The sequence below is a fragment of the Bombus huntii genome, chromosome 4, assembly GCF_024542735.1.
Source record: "Bombus huntii isolate Logan2020A chromosome 4, iyBomHunt1.1, whole genome shotgun sequence".
NCBI classification, from domain to species: Eukaryota; Metazoa; Arthropoda; class Insecta; order Hymenoptera; family Apidae; genus Bombus; species Bombus huntii.
The window spans coordinates 6,993,892-7,009,476 of record NC_066241.1 but is presented as its reverse complement, the minus strand read 5'-3'; the positions used below and the strand labels follow the sequence as shown (position 1 = coordinate 7,009,476).

At 39.7% G+C, this 15,585-nt stretch overlaps 1 protein-coding gene across 4 annotated transcripts in view; it reads right to left on the bottom strand.

The window, feature by feature from the left end:
- The window catches only part of LOC126864640 (NAD(+) hydrolase sarm1), a 138,430-nt gene that overhangs the window by 44,257 nt on the left and 78,588 nt on the right, over positions 1 to 15,585 (bottom strand). The window contains exon 2 of one of the 4 annotated variants that reach the window (XM_050616184.1): positions 1,221 to 1,410. The exons of the other annotated variants lie outside the window; for them this stretch is intronic. The gene's annotated coding sequence lies outside the window, so the exon portion shown is untranslated. The remainder of the gene's footprint in view (positions 1 to 1,220; positions 1,411 to 15,585) is intronic. 4 annotated transcript variants of the gene reach the window in all.

The window sequence follows — 15,585 nt, the reverse complement described above, 5'->3', positions numbered from 1 at the left end:
CTCGGAACAGGTGGAAGGGGCATCTAATCGTGCGACAGAGAACACCGCTTCCGAGGAATCGATGATTCATCGATGGATCGAGGAGGTGGAGAAGCTTGTTGGTTTGCAGAGAGGGAGTTCGTTCTCCGGAAAGGTAGCCCACGGAGGATGCTTCTTCGGAGAATTTTCTCGAACGATGCCGCGCCCTGAATACTTTAGTAGCAGGAAAAGAATTAGCGAGCTGATAAACTGGGATTTTTCAGAGGAAGTTTGCTGATTTATTGGGAGATTTCGGTGTGCCGTTTTTGGTCGATACGCGCGCGACACAAGGAAAAATGAAACGAGTCTATTTTTGGCGATTCTTTGATTTTGAAAAAAAATCGAACGAAGAGAATTTTAAGAGAATTACTGCCATTTCCTATTCAACCTTAATACGTCCTATTCGCCCACGATCGCTGACGAATAATTAACCACTGCTCTCATCGAAGCATCAAAATGCGAATTAATTTCTCTTCCACGAATCCATAAACTGCTCCGATATGGATATCAACGAATTTATATCAATTTCGTATTCCAACGTCTATAATTCTACGTGCGTTTTGAAATTGCCAAGTCCTCGAATCTTTCAACACGTTTTATAAGACGAAATTTCGAAGATTCAACATCTTCACGTTATACTTTACGCTGTTACTTCCTTCGAACCGTGTCCATCGATGTTTTTCTTGTTCTTTTCCTCGTGGTTTTACGCTTTTTCTAAGAAATCTCGTCGAGTTGATATTGATAAATCGCTATACCTACTACCACGATTATTAAAACTTTCAAGAACCAAGATGAACGATTCAAGGCCATATCGAGACTTTCGTGAGTTTTAAGCTTCGAATCACGTTCAAGACGATTCGTATCTCCGTAACATCCATAGCCTTGAACTTGAAAAACTTGGAGCGACCATCGCCAATCATTGGTAGATTCGAAAATTGATCGAAACGTGAATGGACATCGACTAATCGGTTCCGTTCAAACGCTCTGCCATTCAACAGGCTAACTCACACGACTGGAGGGACTGAGCGTGGTCGCTGGTTCATTCATTGGGCGATGACGTAATCGCCGAGCGAGTACTATCAGCGTGAATTGAGCGACTATAGTGCACAAGGGATGCACGATGTGCAACGTTCCCGGCGCGGAATCTAATTGACATACCGCGAAATTCGACGGTCAAACTTATTTACGAATCTTATTCTTACTCGTCTCCTTCCTTTTCTTCTTCTTCTTCTTCTTCTTCTTCTTTTTCTGCTTCTTCTTACTTGGCTTGGTTGCTCTTTGAATCTCGGAGTTTCGCGAAATCGTCATGTCGTCTGATTTGTTGGAAACGGTTTGTACGATAATAATAGCAGATTCTTATTCATATATGTAGCGTAGTTTGCTTAATTTAATCTGTTGAAAATGAAATTCTTATTTAATTTATTTCGTTGGAAGTGATTTATCTGGACATTTTTATTTATGTGATCAACGCGCGTAAACAAAGTGTTTAGAAATTCTAATGTCTTGAAATTTGCAAGTAAATAAGAGACTAAGAAATGGTAATATTATGTCTTTGTTTAGAAATTATCAAGTCACGCTATTTAGCACGGCTGTCGTCATAATACGTCTGCGACAATTATAGTATACCTTAACTACTATTCAAATGAAATAATACATTGTTATTATAATAGCGTAACTTACCGATGTTTCCACACGTACTTTGCGCTTCACAGTGGGTATTTCCCATATTAACGGCAAAGTAAAAATTGCCGAAACTCGCAAAACCTTATAAATTTGAAAATTACATAAAGAAACATTAACAAACGGTAGAATCCACTCTTACGTGGCGATTACACAGCGGGCGATGGTTGTTTGTGTTTACGAGGATGAATTACGTAAAAAAGAGAACGATCGAATGATATGAGTCATCTCTCTAGATATACGTACATTCTATACGATAGATTTCATAGTTCTTCGTTGAGTTTCTCGGAAATTTTATGTCTATGTCTTGATATTTCAAGCTTTCCTTGGAACAGTCGGATCGCAACTGGTCTGACCTATTTCCACGATTGGGGGAACCTTTAAAACACGACAGAAGCCCTGAACTTGGACTCGAGAAGGACGATTAGGTGTCACGAGTGGCGTAACTCGCGCGGCTGACTCACTTTCGAGTCAAGGATGTCACGACTCCGAGCGTCGTGCTCGTATCCTCATTTAACCCGTTTTCGCTTGTATCTACTTAAATCAAGAATCACGTTCTATCGAACGAGACTTCAAACATCGTCATCGACATGCTTGTATACCAAAACATCAATGATCATTTTTTCAAATTCCTCGAATGTATCCTAAGATAATATTATTTTACAAAGAGAGTATTTTCAATCGGTGATTTATAACCTATTAAATACTCGGTTAATGTGATAATCTTTGAATATATTCAAATATTCCAAGTAATCGTAATTAATACATTTGCATTCTCTTTTGATCTAGTCGATAGCGTTCGGTGTGTCGAATTTCTAAAGAGAATCAAAGAATGCAAACAGTTCCATTATATATTGCAAATATATTTCAAATAGCTCTAACCAATTTATTTCCATTTCTTGCAAATACAGTCAATCGCGTCAAACGCAGCGAATCTCTAAGCGGAACGAGTTTTCGTTCAAAATTCTCACACCCAATTATCATCGCTACTCGAACGTAGCCAAATATTCCCTCTAATTCCGGCAACTACTTACTTTCCAAGTAAATAAACGATCGGAACTAGGCGACATAGTAGGCACGCAACGATGGCAACAAATTTTCCTCTCAAACGAAACGGTAGCGTGATTTGTCAAGAGACGCGCGTTTTGCGGTATTGCAGCAACGAAAGCGTGAAGTTTTCAATCGACCGTGCTACGGGTAATGACGTCGTAAATAACGCGTGCGAGTGAGTGAAGATTAAAAGGCTTAAGATTAGAATATGTTGGGGTTCGATTGGGTCGAATATTTCGCATACGGAGAGAGAGAAACGAAGAAAAAAGAGAGAGAGAGAGAGAAAGAGAGAGTGGCAAGTGCGTCGAACCTTGCCAACCGTTCCAAAGATCGCAGCCTTCCTCTATTAGGATGCCAGCCATTCCTTCGAACGCTCTATAAGAGGATACGATGCTTCTTTTTCTGCTTATCGAGCTCGATATGTTCGAAGAATGTTTCTTCCATCGATGCTATGTTGTTAATCTGTGCTTTTTACTTTGCGTAACGTTCGTTCTTTAAACGATAGTTTTATCACGGAAAGTCTTCTACTTGAGAATAGACTTGAACTTCGCGAAAGAGGAATTTTTAGGAGCACGGAGGATCGGTGAGGTCTGGTGGCGGGGTTAGATGGGTTATTATGGGTTTGCAGATGTGGAATGTTGAGTTGAGATTGATCGACTACTTGGCAGAGGATCACCGGAGTTCCCGATTGAATTATCGTATTATTAGAATGTACATCTATATCTCGTATATCGTATTATTAGATTGTATATCTATCTATATCGTTTACATTGTATTATTAGAATGTATATGTATGTCTCTTGTATCGTATTTTTAGAAGGAGATTCTTTTAATAAGTAAGTTTTTAATAACGTTAAGAATTTGTAATAAATTCCTAGTTACTTTTACATTTCTAGTCTATCAGCGATGGTACGTTTTGTACGAAAATCGAATATCATATAAAAGTCAGCATACTTGGGCTACATACTTTTAATTATTTAAGACGTAGAAGATTCACAATTAGGATCATCGAGGGCCACTCAAACGGTCAAATTAAACAGCACACGCGTCATCGCGGGCTCTATATGTTCCTAGGTGCACGTTGCCCTCGCCGCGTCTAAATCGAGATGCACTTCAATCGAGCAGCCACGGCAACTATACTTAAACTTAACGAACACAACTCAGCAGCGTAGCCAATGCTGCTTATTTACAGACTAATTAATTTCAACTTAATTACGAAGATTTTTCTCAAAGATTCGATCCATTCGCGTAGCTTTCGTTTCGATTTTCTCGATCGCTTTGACCGTAGTTACCGCGCAAGATCATTCGTTGGAGAACTTTATATGTGACAGAAGATAGCAAAACTCGATAACTGTTTTATCTCGTATCTGAACTTTAATCTTTGACACGATAAGCTTTTCATTTCCGAGATAATGAACAGTCGATTTCATTTTTTAAATAAATGGCCTTTGTTTATAGAAACAAAGGAAATTTAAAACAGCGGAGTTGTCCGATCTGCCAGACGACGATCCTAGTCTTCGGATTCTATTTTCTAAATTGCTAATTTTCGTAACAAACGAGTTCCTCATTTCCATTTTCCTAACCTTCGAATTCCAAAGTATCGATTTCCCAAATGATACAAGTCCAATTTTCATGGCTTTGGCTGTCAAAAAATTAAAAACGCAGTTTAACGAACCGTTACAAACAGCTCCAAAAATTATTCTAATAACGAAGAATGACCAAAAGGAAAATACATACGTACATATGTTGTTACGCCACGAGGCTTGCCACAGGCTGTGTTTTCTAACCGTCGCTCGCGGTCCTACAACGTCGCAGACGGATCGTCGCGGCTGCTCGGCAAACAAACATTGTAGTGACAAGCGCATGGTTCATTAAGCAGGGCGACCCCCAGAAACGTCGACTCGTGGCCGTTATTTTACCTCGCGTAAAAGAATGTGGCGTGATCCGAACGTAGTGGGGCTCGTCTTCCAGAAAAGACGAAAACAATCGAAGGGCGTTCAGTTCCTTCTGACGAGTCAAACGTGACACACCGAACATATCAGACCAATATAGCAAACGAATTTATCTAGAGATCAAAGTCGAGTCAAATTTCTGTAACATCTTCATCAGATTATTGTAAAATATATTGTTCTATGTTAACCTGTTAATACAGTGTTACATTCATTAAACCACCTCTGTTATCCTAAACGAAACAGGGGAACGACTATTTCGCGGCGTCGATTAACATGATCGTAGCGAGAATTTACAACTCTCGTTGACGTGCTATCTCGCGATCGCGTCTCTCCGCGAACGGTCGTAACATATGTAAAATACATTTAGAAAGTAACGTCGAAACGAAGTTGGTCGAAACACCGTGTGCCACGGAGAATTAGAAAGTCGTGACGTATCTTGGTTTCTCGAAACAGAAAGGACGATAATAAGTTCAAAGAGACGGCGAGAGCAGTGATAAGCCTTTTGGAACTACTGTCTGGTAAGAAAATATCGATAACTAATTAATTTCATTTGATCCTATCGGTAGACTTTAAAAATTGCCTTTAAGTCCATAAAATTCACTTATCTATATATCTTACTTTATATTATCGGTAAATTAGAAAAAAGAAAAATCCATGCTATCGATACGATAATAATACCGAATAATAATCCGCTAATAATTGATTTAGATACAAATAAATAATAAAAAAAAATAACAAAATTTACACTTCCCCTTACCGACTAGCGAATGTTAAAAGGAATAAATATAAAACAATTATCATCGAAGAAAATCAAAGCTCAGGTATAACGTCTATATTTCCTAAAATGATTTTACGACCATTTCGATCGAACGAACCGCGTTTTGGCAAATCTCGAACGACGAAGAATCGTGACGAATGTGTTTGCATTCGCGACACGATCCGTATCGATGAAACGAGGACCGGTCGTTCGTGTCTCATCGAATTCATTCTCACGACATGACAACAGAGAGTCCCGGCTATGATTCACTCCTTTTATCGAGCCACTTAAACGCGTGGTATTCTCCAGCGGTGATAACAGCCGCGAAACGTGAACGGAAACGGGCAACATTTTTATCCTTCGCCGCTATTTATGGTGACTTACGCGGAAATGGATCGTTCGTTTCACCGTCTACTTCCTCCACGCTTAACCAAACAAGCGTCAACCGTGACGTAATATTTCGGTATACAGCGCTTAAGATTCTATGAATCTTCCGTAGTCTTCCAGTGTACGAGAATAGACACTTCCGGATTATTATCGATGTTTCACAACCTTGACAAAATTGTGAACTGGTTCGGTGAATTTGATCGAAGAGGCATTTTAAACGTAGACGAGCAGGAAATTTGATAAAAAAAAGAGCCACAATGTTACGCGAGTTCTCGTACGAGACTTAATTATAGTAGGAAAGTTTCATTCATGAAACTCCAAGGTCTGGTCCAACTCTTAACCTGGAAGATCGTGTAATTAGAAAGCCCAAGTTCACTGAAATCTGATTTTTTTTTTTTTGTATTATGGGAAGCTGTGAGCGAATAATTGAAAATGTGATAGGAAATATTATAAAATTGATTAGTTATTACCTTTCGTGTCTTTAATGGATTAAATAATTTAGAAAAAGAAGAACAGATGCGAAGAAGAGGCGAGAGAAACAGCTGGATTAAGTAAAGTTATATTCTGTTACAAAATACCCACTCGATATATTAACCGGTTAGCTGTTTCTGACGAGTATACTCGTCGCGAAGAAATATTTCGTGTTACGACGAGCACTGTCATAATAAAATTAAAAGTTAAAACGGTCAAAGTTTTCGAAGAGGTCGCAACGGCTGACTCTTTAACTCCAGCTTAAATGGAATTAGGAAAAAAGCGAAGAATATTACTTGAAGAAAGTGATAGAACTTTAATTTTCTTCCCTTCTGGTATACAGGGTGGTTGGTAACTGGTGGTACAAGCGGAAAGGGGGTGATTCTACGCGAAAAAAGAAGTCGAAAATATAGAATAAAAATGTTTCGTTTGAGGCTTTGTTTTCGAGAAAATCGACTTTGAATTTTAGCTCGGTACGTTATAAAAAAATTAATTAAAAAAAAATTTTTATTCTATATTTTCGACTTCTTTTTTCGCGTAGAATCACCCCTTTTCCGCTTGTACCATCAGTTACCAACCACCCTGTATAATATCGTCTCCAAATTTCTAATTGTCAAACAACAACAAAAAAAGGAAATGTGTTCAGCTTCTCTATCGCGTACGTAACCTCGTTTCTATCGTGGAATTTGTTTAAATCCATGTACAAATTGATCGGGCAAACGAAAGATGAGTCTCGCGTTGAAGAATGAAGTTTGGACGAAGAGGGGCAAGTTATTGTGGCACAATCCGGATCGGTGAGTCACGAGACGCGTGTCACCGTGTGAGATACGCTGTGAAGAGTAGAGCCACGGCTCCGTGGAGGAGATCGGTGATTCACCTTCTGCCTGCGGGCTTATCGCCGCCTCTGAAAATTCATTACGCGAGCGTACCGCGTAATCGCGTCGTGTTCGGTCCCACCCATAGAAAACTTAAATCGGGGATACGTTATCGATGAAAAAAAATCGATGACATTAATCACCGTTTATGATTGATGGAGGAGATACGTTCCTTAAAAAAACGTTATCGGTATTGTAATGCGTAATTTCGTACGAGAGAATAATATGGGAAGATGTTGGAAAGAAGAATGATTCATCGTAGGACAAAGTATTAAATCTTTTTGCAAGATAAAATTCGACGATAGACTACAAGTTTTATCAATTCCGTTACATAAAGTACACGATTAACGTTCGGTTCTCAAGAAACAATTTTCTTTCATCAATTCGCCAATTACGAGAAGACGATACGAATAATAGGAAATTCGAAAATAATCTTTTTCAATGCAAATTTTTCTGCTTGTTTCGAATGTCTTGTAACACGAGTGGTGTCTGGCGTCTGGCGAATATGTTCGTTCAAAAGTAAATAGATACTATTGGTTCTATATGTTTAACGAGTTATTATGTGAGTTACAAAAACGAGGCGTAATCTTGTCCCAAGTTCGTAATATCGGCTGAAGCACAGCGAAGAAGCTGTAGAAGTTCGTTACGTAACAAGAAGGAACTTTAAAAAAGAAGAATATCAACGTGTCGTAACGTGGGAAGGGGAACAACTAGAAAAATAAGAAACTTTCGTTAAAAAGTGAAGAACGTATTGAGACATTTGATATGGCAATATAAATTTTTCAAGCATAAAATCTGGAATCGAAGAAAACACTGTTTTAAAAAAGCGAAGAGTAAATTGAGATATGCAGTTGGGTATCTGCCATAGCATCCTCCTACCGCGTATCTGTGTGTACAAAATAAATTCGCAAGATTTCAGCGAGTAATTCCAATTCGCCGAGTATTTTTCCGCGTAACCGCAGCCACGAGCACGCGCAGCATGAACGAATGAGCTGGATGAATGGACGAGGCTGTGAATCATTCGTGGAGGAAGTTCAAGGTCGTACGTTACGATACCGAGCCACGTGCTTCTGTATCGCCTTGTGCGTGTTATCACGAACGCATAATGTGCACGGCCATTCCACGTTTCTTCTTCGTTAAACCGCGTTTCTTTCCTTTGGAAAGGTCGACGACCCTTATCAAGCCTTTCGTTTACGAGAATTCGTCAACTTTCAACGTTCGTTCTTCCGGAAATTTTGTAGAATCTAGTACTCGACGCTCGAACATTAAGCAATAATTCGTACAACCCTTGGCCCAATCGTAATTCCAATAAATTCTAAATAAAACATTTCTATGAATTTCAAAATCACACTCTGATTTAACGATCTTAATGAGAAACCCTAGATGAAACATATTTAACGTTATAAAATCGAGCAAATTTGGAAACTGAGCACACCTCGATTCAACGACCCTAATAAACCGTAAAAATAAAACATCCTTGTGCATTCCAAAAGTTTAGTATACGACTTAATTTTACGATTTAACGATCTACCTAATATAGACTCCAAGTTAGAAACGATCTTTACGTATTCCGAAACCGTATGCCAACTTAATAAGCCTGATTACGCGTCTCAGCCAGTAATCAAACAAATTCTTCGAATCTTCGCGAAAATGATTCATCCGTCGTGGTCGTTGCACAACGACCTGTGCAGATTGTGCAGGCCGTCGATCTGAAAATCGAGGACCCACAAGGGGGAGGCAAGAGCGCAACAAGAAATTCGGCTGAGTCACTCTGTCGGTGGATCGTTTGTGGTATGGAAACGCGAAGAGCAAACGGGTACGCGAGTTCCCATACCGGGCCCCTTGGCGAATGCCGATGAGTCACGAAGGAATTCCAGACGTGCACACGAGAACAGACCCCCTTTCCTTTTTCTCACCTCTGGGTCAGTAGACATTACATGCCAGTCGGTCGGTTTACCACTTTGAACCAGCCGATTCCTGGATGACATTTTGCTCGACGCGGCCTCCAGGCGAGTTACGTTCGTATTAACCCGCGGTTTCGTACCTTTTCTCCTTTTATTTGTCGAAAGGAATTTTCTTTCCAGAATGTCGCGCATCATTTCCAGTATAACCGTAGAATATAGTAGGTGTTGTGATTGTTGCGTAAAGGTTGCATAAGAGGTCGGTCAACGGAGAGACGTCCGGATTTGTATGGAGAAGATTTGGAAATCGTAGACAAAAAGATGACGTATGGAATACATTTATGAAATACCAGTTCACAGGCGAGACGCGATATTCCGTCAGAAATAGTAAGAGACACCATTTTCGATACAATATTTGATCGATAAATTTCAAGATCGTTATGGACAGGACGATCAGGGAATCGTTCAACGAAGAGACGTTCGGAGGTGTATGAAGAAGATTTGGAAGTCGTAGACAAAGAGGACGTATGGAATACATTTATGAAATACCAGTTCACGGGCGAGACGCGATATTCCGTTAGAAATAGTAAGAGACACGATTTTCCATGTAATATTCTACTGACAGATTTTTGGACTGTTATACGAAGAACAAGCGGGATACGTCTGATAAAGAGACGTTTGATAGTTTGATATTCTCTTCGGTAGATTCAGCTTGTTCCCTTTCTTCGCGGCTTTAAAGGCTGTCGTTTATTCTGGTCTCGCGAGTGGATGAAAACACGCGAAGAAAAACGTACGCCTCGAACGAGTTTCGCGACGATCGTAACACGTGAGTCAGCGACTGTGAAAGTCGAATGCTCATCTCGTAGCAACCGTAGGTATACCATGACAGGACTAACGATCGATGCACCGTTACAACGACCAGACAACGCGGTGGCATTGCCAACCAATGCCTCCCAGGCCAGCGCGAAATTCCATGGAACTTCCGTTCACGCACGTTCCAGAATTCCTAACAAGCTGAACCCTCTCAGCGAGGCTTCGTTTCTCGGAAGTGAAAGCATATTTTAATAATTTTTTATCTCGTTGAATCATGGAGAATTTTAATGAAAGGGACTGTTGGCTTGTTTAGCAACTATCAGAGTGGTTCAAACGATCAGTTTCTAATGTTTCACAGTGGTTTTGTAGATTTAGCGTAGATCGGACGTTACGATATCGCTATTAATTATCGAATCGCGTGTTTAAATCAAATTTCGTCTTTGGAGATTTGAACGATTTTTAATAAACCATACGCGTACATAGAGAAACGTTTTTCCCATGAATCTTCCACTTTGATTTTCTCGAGATACGTAGTTTGGTTTTACATTTTACATTTTGGTTTTACATTTGGTTCGAAGTAATAGATTTTGCGATATCTCGCATATTATTTTAACTACACCGTAACTTTCCATCGTCCGACATACGAATTTTTATATTCGTTTGGTGATTTGAACCAAATACAAAACACACGTTACATTTGTCGTATTATTCGAGCCACGGATCGAGCAGAAATCGAAAGAAAATCCTAATTCACGCTACAGCTCTAAATATTCTCTTATTTTATACAAATTCCAAGTTGTCAGCGGTTTCTAATGGTATCTTGCGAAGAGAGCAACAAGGTGACACGTGTACCTGTTCGTTTCCCTCCGTTCGAACGATTCAAATCGAACGATAACATCTCCGTCTGGCAGGTGAAAACCACGACGAATGGACATCGAAATGGACTCACCTGAAAAAAGAAGAGAGAGAAGATTCACGTTAAGATAGGATTCGAGATAGGATTGAAAAGTGGCTGCTGGAAATTACAATGTGTAAGAGAGCGAATGATTTTAATTATAGTGTAACGACCTGCGACGTTTTGTACGCCTACGTTTTTCTGAGCTTTTGTGAAGGCGTGACACAGACAGCCAGAAAACGACGAAACTAGATTACATCGGCGACGGAAAGTCGCGCCCTTTCTTTTTTCGCGACCTTTCAGTCGGCTGGAACGCGTTGACTTACAGCGCTCGATCCGGAGAACCGGAATTCGAGCTTATTTACGAGCCACCGGGGGCTTCCATCGTGGGTTTTCTTGTTTTGTGAGAGGTTGGAAAAGGAGTGCTGCTTGATAAGGAAAGGTCCAGATTGTTCGCGCCTTGAAAGTGCAGTGTGTTTTGCGCGCAGACGGTAGACTTCGTCACTGTGCGAACAGCGTGTTTTGGTCGGAAAGTAAAGATTCTATTGTCTGCGAAGAAATTGAGCGCGATAGAACTCCACTTTTAGAATGAAATTTCGCTTAACTTAATGTTCCATTAATCGAACATTTGCCGTTTCAATTCGCTTCACCTTTTATTTATTATATGAATTTTGCGCTGGGCTGTTTCTCTGTACGCCAGAGTTTGACGCGAATTGCGCGTAAACGCCACAGCACTGCAATGTGTGACGGATAATTCTGTTCTCTACGCAAGCACATTGGAGTGAAGATTTTGATAAGTAAATTATAATTTTTCTTAAAAATACGATACGTATAATTTAATTTTAATAATTTACTTTAATAATTAATAATTGCAATCGAGTGTGATATATTTTAAAGTACGGTACGATACATAGACTCACGATACAATTTTCAAACTCCTAGCGCGATAGTGTTTCTCAAATTGCTCTTCGTTCTCTATTTTAAAGCGACATTTTGAGGTTGAAGATTCTAAAAAATTACAAGCATACGGATCGACATGTTAAAAAGAGCATCTAGTAATGGTATATTTATATTAACGAGAAGCAACAACTGATACCTGACACTGGAGTATCAAAAACAAATACTATATGTTCTGTCTGTATATTGTTAACACTGTTATAAAACGTTGTGAGGGCAAAAACAGCGTGAAGCAAGACAAATGAAAAAATCATTTAGTTCAAACGGTGAGCGTACAAGTCGATAGAGTGAGCCACTATAGTGGCGCGTCGTAATGTAAGGTGACATCCGCGAAAGCCACTATAGTGGCGCATAGTGTCTAAGAGGTTAAAAGCGAGCTTCTATTATGTAAAAGACCAAAGGTTGGTAACGAGAAAAGTTCGTAAGCTCCTGTTATGCGAAGAAGTCTAATCGTGTAAATTGTTTGTCCTCCGAGTTCAGATACGTTCGGATAAACGAAGCTGAAAGCATTCTGCTAAGTCTGATTCTATTTAATATTGGATAATGAATATTTTATTTTTATTTATTCGCAAAAAAGTCGAATATCTAATGCGAGCCTGGAAAATCGAGTGTTACGTGCCTCCTGGCATGAAACCACTTTCCCAAACCTAATTCATAACTTGTCCCTTAGACACACCTTCCTCGTATCGAATGTGGACTCTAAACTTTACTCGCACAGGAGCATAAAGAAAATAATCTATCGAATCCAAACACGCGAAAATCCGAAATTATCCTCTCTTACAGGAAGCTTTGCTAGCTCCGCGACAAAAGCTACGAATCAATAAAGAAATTTCAAGGAAAAGTCACTCACCCTCGCGTAACTCGAAGCGTATATTGGTATAAGTAGCGTTTCCAAAATTCACGGAACTTCGCGGAAGCGATAACCGATCGAAACTTGTCTCTCTTGAATCTCCGATATTTTCCCAAACCTCACTCTTCTTTTTCTGAACCTTAATCGTCTAAACTGTTAATCCGTAGCGATCGTAGCTCACAAGTTACATAGCAAATGGCGAAAAAATTCTTGCAAAATGAAACGATCGGTTTGGGAGGAATCAAGAGATTGCGAAAACTGTTTACAGAACACATTCAAAGAAGAGCGTAACAGAATTCCACAAAAAGAATAAGATGCTTCTCTCTTTAATCTCGCCTTTAACCAGACATACGGATAACAGACACTCAAAATATATTAAAATTTCCACGAAAATTGTGTCTGGTTGAAACTAATCGTTTTTAAAAAATTACGTATACATTTGTAACATGTTCTAGTGTAATCTTTAAATCTCTGAAATTTTATTCCCAAAGAATTAAAAATCTTCGAACAGTTTCTCATCTCGGCCGTTGCACGATCAACCGAACGAAAACAATCATCGAAGATTGCCAAACAAACTCATCCCCTCGTCCTCCGAACAACTTTCCTTTTTCGAAGCGGTAAGAACACGAAATCGAAGGTTGAAGAGAGTAGAAAGGTGAGGAGGAAAAGAGGGCGAGGTAGAAAGGGTGCGCGTGGGTGTCGCTAATCAGCAACGGCGCCACTCAAGTGGATTATCAACCTGCGAGAGTCTCGAGGCCAGGCGAGTTCGCCAAAGGGAGGGGAAAAAGAGAAAGAGAGAAGAGAATGTTGGGAGGAGAGAGCGAGAAGAAGAAACGAGATCTGTAAACCGCGATGTAAATGACCGCGGTCACGCTCGGTTACGTCAGATGTCGGTGTGAGTACACCTTTACGGCTTACGGAAGGGACGACGACGTTGCAGAGTAAAACGATAAACGGTCGAGTGGAAAATTGCTCCACCGATTTGCCAGGCTATAAACCATCGGGAAAAACTCACTTTATGAGAAACGTGGTTTTTCTATCGACAGGAGTAAAGTGGTTTCGAATTAATCGATGTTTACAAGAGAGTCATCCAGTGAAATGAGGCAGAAGGGATGAGTTTGGAGGATTTTTTTGGAGAGGACGAGGGAAAGCGATTATTGATTCTACGTCTTTTTGGCGATGACTATGCTGTGGATATTTGTGCATTTTAATTTCAATATGCAAAGATGGAGTAGAACGCGCATGGTACGCAAGAATATGCAAAATTTCGAACTAACGCACCTAAAGGTACTCGTTGAAATATTTAGAGGTTGAAGCAAATTTTGTTTCTTTAATAGTACGCGTAAAAATCTGTATTTACATAGATACGTAGACGAGTTTCGTTGCTTTCTTTATTCGTGTCTTTGTATCGAGCGAACGTTTTCTCTGTCTTTTGATTATGGAGATTTTGCATACAATTTAAAAATCGATGGTTGACATCGAGAAGCGACTGGTCTCTGATAAATAAGACGAATAAATTCTATTTATTGGTGAATTAAAAGTTTCTGAAATCTCCATTTATTTTTCTCGGACGTTAAAAATGACAAATCGCTTCGATTAACATTACGTGCTTTTGCACGAGAGAAATCGAGTCAGACACCTCGAGGCATCGATTTATCAGATGCCGACAGGCAAATAGAGCTTTCGATTACTCTTTCCGGCGAGAATGCTTTGAAAAGGGAGGAAAGTTAGCAGCAGCGTTCAAGTGAAACGATAGACTAATGACAGACAGATTTTACGGTGAATTGCTCGTCGATTTTATACCCTTTGATCAAACCAAGCCTCGTGACACGTTAATGCTTTGTGCAATCAACGTTTCTCCGTGTGTTTCGTTCCAACAGCTAACTATGTACCATATGTAGTCCCCTTCCACGCTACTATTTCTTTCACTGCGATTAAAGCGCAAGGATTTTCCGATTAAAAGGAGAATTTTTATCTTCCACACACAGCGTAGAATTTATTCTTCGTTCATTATTTTCCTCGTAGGACACGCGATCATTATACTACGATGAATAACATTTTGAAAATTTTGAAAAGCACACGTTTGATTCCAAAGCAAAGTGGAAAGACAATCGTTTTGGTAACACGGGATTAATCGACGATGTAACGAATTTTACGAGCTGTTTCGTCGCAAGAAGTAGAAAATACGATTTTATCGTATTCCTTTGTTATTCGATCGGAGTAATTCAAATGTTCCAAAATTCACTCGTTGTTGGATAATCTACGACGTTTCCTACAGAGAATTAATTCTCGAGTAATTAAAAACACGCGAACGAGACAAACGAGCGCAACTTTTATTTTCGCCATCGCGTTAACTCTGTCGAAAGATAAAATTGTAAACGAGCGTAGAGACTAGCGGCGTTCTCAAGGGAATTTCGACAAGGTCGGCGAAGAACAAATGGTGAAACTGACTCTTTATTAATACATAAAACGTGCAAACGAACGTTTTTACGAGGTAGAACAATTGGGCACGGGAACACGTTGGGTTTCGTAACGGTTTACGAGTCGTTCAATTAGAGATTTCCTCCATAAATTCTCTTGCTTGACAGAAGAACGTTCTCGTTGCTCGAAAAGGCGCCGCGACCGCCAATCGCGTTACACACAAACAGCAGGAAAAAAAACACGATAGTGTCCTTTGCGGTTAATCGATTCCACCATTATTTCTTTCTATTTCTGTTGGCAATTACGATCTGACCAGCGACTCGCGTTAATCGAGCTCTCAGCATTTTTTACTCTCTGTTTTTTTCCTTATTTCTTTGAAGTCTTTAATTCATGATACATTTGTGGCACACGAGCTGAGAGATACGTAACGTGACCTAAATTGCGCTACATACCCAAATTAGTACACGGGACGAAGAATTAAAAGGCCGAATTTAAGTTTTATACCGCCTTACTGGAGAACGATCCAATTACGAATTTGGATTAATAAGAGTAAGCGAA